This window comes from Euprymna scolopes, chromosome 1, assembly GCF_053919585.1.
Source record: "Euprymna scolopes isolate OS-2025 chromosome 1, ASM5391958v1, whole genome shotgun sequence".
Lineage (NCBI taxonomy): Eukaryota > Metazoa > Mollusca > Cephalopoda > Sepiida > Sepiolidae > Euprymna > Euprymna scolopes.
Genome location: NC_136482.1, coordinates 153467681 through 153472929, shown reverse-complemented (window position 1 = coordinate 153472929; position 5249 = coordinate 153467681).

The following is a 5249-nucleotide window of genomic DNA, read 5'->3' as shown; positions in this document are numbered from 1 at the left end:
GCTTATATTGCTTATATTGACTATATAATTTGACTATATTAACTATATAATTTACCTATATTGCTTATATTGACTATATAATTTGACTATATTAACTATATAATTTACCTATATTGCTTATATTGACTATATAATTTGCAGATATAATTTAGCTATAGCCTTGTCAAATCAAAGCTTTTAACGCCAAGCATTCTTTTTCTATACAAATCTGATATGAAAGTTTCCGTTATTTTTTGGAAATAAATAAAAAGTAAATTTGTTAATTTGTATTGATTTTACCCTGTCTTTGTTCTATCGTTATTTCCATGGCAAGTGCTTGTCTGAGCTCCATTCTCTGGTCCCCCCCTCGCCAATCTTTTTCAAAAAACACCCGAATACCTGAAACCACCGTCAATAATTTTCCCCACTCCTTATCTGTGCCTAAATCAAATCGTAGATTCCACGAACAAAGCTTCTTTCTTAGAACTGCAGGCCTGTGGAACTCTGTTCCGCTTGCCTGTTTCCCTCCCGACTTCAACCTGGATGTCTTCAAGTCCAACACAAACAAATTCCTGATGAACCGCCCACTCCTAAGTAATGACACCTTACCAATTCTCTAATACTATTGCTACACTATCCCATTGATTACTGTACACACAATAACCCTTATCCCCGAGTGACCATTGGGCCTTGAAAAGTGGTAAACTCCATGTAAAAAAAAAACTTTATTTGAACTGTTTTTTTTTTCTTGCGTGAATGTTTTTCATCTATGTAAAGTTATAAATACATTTTATAATACACGTCCATATATGCAAAAAAGACAATGGTGTGAAAATAAATGGAAAAATGATGAAGAATTGACATTCTTGGCGCCATTCAAATATAATTCCAACCCACACAATTTTGTTTAAGACCTTTTTTGTTCATTTCTTTTCTTAATTTTAAACAAACAGATTTGACAGGAAAGAAAATAGTCACGTACAACTGCTATACATCATAAGTGCATTTATTGTTTTTAATCGACTTTTAAAAGGAAAATAAAACTTTTTTTTTTATTTCCCTCTCTTCAGAAAATGTACTTCCTGTTAATTTTTTTTTTTCGCTTTTCATTGATTGTATAATTATGGACGCCGTGCAGGAATATGGGAGTTGCCAAACAGAGTTTTATGGGTTAGTATTAGAGTTACGAGACGAGAAATTCAAGCTCACGAATTTCAAGGCTCGATATTAAAAGGACTAGCAAGTTACTAGAAGTCCACGAAGTGAAGAAATGGAGTATGATAAAGGGGGTTAGGCACATCGCACTTTCCACCGCGGTATTTCTATAGGAGTAGATCCATAATTATATCCAAATCATACGACACACCGGTTCTCGCCAGATCACCCAAGTTAAGCAACGTTAAGCCTGGCCAGTACCAGATGGGTGACCATTTGGGAAGGCAATGCGCTGTATGTAACAGGCTCCTTAAGTCTTTCACAGACAATGCATACCTACGTAGGGGTGCCTGCGCGCGAAATCTTTGTGGTAGGAGGTGCACAATCTCCAACCGCACCTCTCCTGAGTCGACATTGTTAAACAACAAGTGAAGTGTATGTACAGAACGACTGGAAACAAATGCCGAGATAAGCGGAGAACACATACAGCGCCTAGAATTCCCAAATGGTCACCCATCTGGTACTAACCAGGCTCAACGTTGCTTAACTGATCTGACGAAAACCGGTGTGTCAACGCGATTATTCCGTATGCTGTATGCACCGCGAGGTAAAATACCAGGTTTAGAAACTGGCTCCGTCTACCCTTCTCGAGGGTAGATGAGAGTCTCTTAAGCCGTGGTAGGCACCCCGTCTAGTAATGGCGTCACGATAAAAATACCCTTATAGCCTGGAAAAGCATCAAGTATTCAGCTACCGACAATATTTGAATTACACTACAAACTCGTGTAGTGAGTTCAATCTCGGCTGCGGCCATGCTGGATGGATGGATAGATGGAGATTCATAATTTAATCAACTCTGCAAGATCTGGAGAAACTAAAATTCACACTCAGATCGAAATTAAGATTTTATAACAGCAACTTTTTGTCCAAACTGCGATATGGAAGTGAAGCTTGAAATCCCAAAATCAGCCAAGAAAAGAAATTAGATGCGTTTGATTCCAAGTGCCTTAGAAAGATTCTAGTGTGTCAAATGGCGCGATCAAATTATCAACCAAGAATTCAAAAGTCGTACTAATCAACATATAACATCGTTAGTAATCTGTAAATAACGTCCATGCTGGTCCGGATATGCCATAAGATTGACCCCAGCGATAATTGCCAAGTAAATGTTTCAGTGGAATCCTAATGAAAAAAAAAAAAGATGGGAATCAAAAACTGAACATGGAACAGATAATCGAGAGAGATTTGATTACAACGAGGAGAAACTGAAGGGACGCTGTCGATCAGGGTTCGGATCGTAAAAGATGGTATACTTTGATTGTTTAATACGTCGAACGATGCAGGAGTTACTTTGTTGAAATCTAAGTAAGAATCCATAAGTTGAAAGGTTAAAATTGCGATTTACGCAAAAGACAGAAAATGGGCAAGGCGCTGTCAAACAGTAAATTAGTACCGAAATTCAAGGAAACAACGCAAAATAATTTTTATCAGACTTAAGATAAGAATCAATTATCTCTTCCGTGTTAAAAATAAGATAAATCGCGTTTTTTTTTCAAGTCAGTAACCGAATCAGATTTCTGTAATGCTTTCATTTTTAGGACGTTTTTTCAACCTTATTTATGTTTTGTCGTGAGAGCTATTGAGGTTTTCATGTCTAGACTAACTCTAACCTAATTATTGGCATCAATTATCGACAACACATCCTCTCTCCTCTCACAGTGTGGTAAGCCGCACTCTAGTTCTTTTAATTTTCATAGTAAAATTCATAATAGCCTATAAATTTCTGGAAGTTTTTTCTTTGCAAGAAAACCCAATCCATTCAATTAAAACGACACTGAAATCAATTAAAAATTGATAATTTTCTGGATTTTTACATGTGAGTTGCGCCTCTCTCGCTTAAATATCATTTCAAGAAACGTGACGAACCGAATATCGGACAGACGAAGCTTTTCATTAATTCTCGAGGTCGCAACTAGAGCCATTTTTAAATAACCATGGAGAAAATAACGTTTTCTCAAATTAGGAAAATCAGTACGGCAATTGCTACAGCAAAAAGAGAGTCGCCAACCTGATAGAGCCTAAACTGTCATCCAAGCTTCAACCTCTATCCCATTGACAGAATGTTGCATCCCTCTGCCTGTTTTACAAGTATTTTAAAGGCGGATGCTCTGACGAACTAATGATGCCAGAAAGGAAAAAGAGGAACACGTGACTTATTATACATAGATCAAAGGATTCTGAAAGTAGAAACAAAATAGCCATGGCATGGATAGACTATAAGAAAACGTATGACAGGATCCCGCAAACATGGATAATAGAATGCCTGAGAATGTACAAAATGCCAGGGAAGATCATAAATTTGATAGAAAATGCTATAAGAACATAGAGATATGAACTGACAGCTGATGGACAATACATAACGGAGATTAAAATACAAAGAGGGATCTTTCAAGGTGATTCCTGATCACAATTACTGTATATTATAGCCATGATGGCCCTGAACAATATACTAAGAAAATACCAAGCCAGATACAAGTTTACTAATATAGATAAAAGAATGAACCACCTAATGTACATGGATGATCTGAAACTGTTTGCAAAAACAAAGACAGAACTAGAGACGCAAATAAACACGACTAAAATCTTTAGCCAAGATATTCGAATAGAATTCGGTATCGAAAGCGTGCACTACTGACCACGAGGAGGGGAAAAGTGGAAGCAATAGAAGAGATGGTACTACCCAATCAAACAGAGATGAGAGCACTAGGTGAACATGAGAGCTACAAATATTTGGGTGTTCTGGAAGCAGACACCACCAAAGCAACAGAATTGAAAGAAGAATTTAGAAAGGAATACCTCAGAAGAACAAGAAAACTCCTCGAAACTAAAATATACAGTAGAAACCTAATTAAAGAAATAAACACGTGGGCAGTGTCACTAGTAAGATACTCTGGACCATTTATAAGCTGGATCAAAGAAGAACTGAGAAATCTCGACCAGAAAACCAAGAAACTCATGACAATGCACAATGCACTACACTAAAAGGATGAGACTGACCGACTCTATGTGAAAAGGAAAGACGGAGGAAGCGGGCTGATTTGTATAGAAGACTGTAAATAACACAAAAAAGAATGAGAAAAATACATAATGCAGAACACTGAAAGAATAACTACTGCAGCAAGAGACACGGAAGAAACAAACAAAATAAAAAAAGAGACGAGGAATAAGACGATGAAAGAAAAATGGGAAGAGATACAGCTTCTTGGACGATTCATAAGGATTACAAAAGAAATTGGAAATAGCTACAAAATGAAAACCTAAACAGGGAAACTGAACCTCTAATAACAGCCGCGCAATATAGCGCAATTAGAACCAACCTCATCAAAGCAAGGATCGACAAGACACAAGAAAACAACAAATGCAGGCTGTAGACAAAGAGACAAAACAATGAACCACATAATAGGTGAATGCAGCAAACTAACAAAAAAAAAAAGAAAAAAAAAAGAATATAAAAATAGATACGGTCCAGTGGGGAAATTATACAGACGCTTGTTTGTAAACTCATATAATCTATTGACATTTTTATTCGATGTAAAATAACAGTTGGCTCGTCGCCATCTTGGTTTAAAGATATTTAATTCATTGAGCGACGTTGACCTTATTTTTAAATTCAATTTTATCCCAGATAACTTCACTAATGTCTTTGTGTGTTATATCTCCAGATTCTTTTTGATATATCATCATTTACATTTGATATATCTTTGTATGTTGTCGTTGCATGAAAATAAATTTTCTGTCGTTTAGGTGGCAGACATAATTTTCAAAACGTCGGATTCTTCATCTGTAGCAAATAATAACGCCATATTAACACATTATAATTCGGATAAATGACTGAATTTGGAAAAGATAGAAGTGCCGTTTCATATATATAGGCTAGTTGGTTACACCATAAATTCTTAAGGGAGATAACTTTAAGAAAATTATACACAAGGAAATGAAAAAATTAGGCCTAAAAGCAGACGTATCAGCTAACATAAAAATAACAAACTTCCTCGACGTCACGTTAAATTTAGATAAAAACACATATGAACCCTACTTAAAAGATAACGCTACTC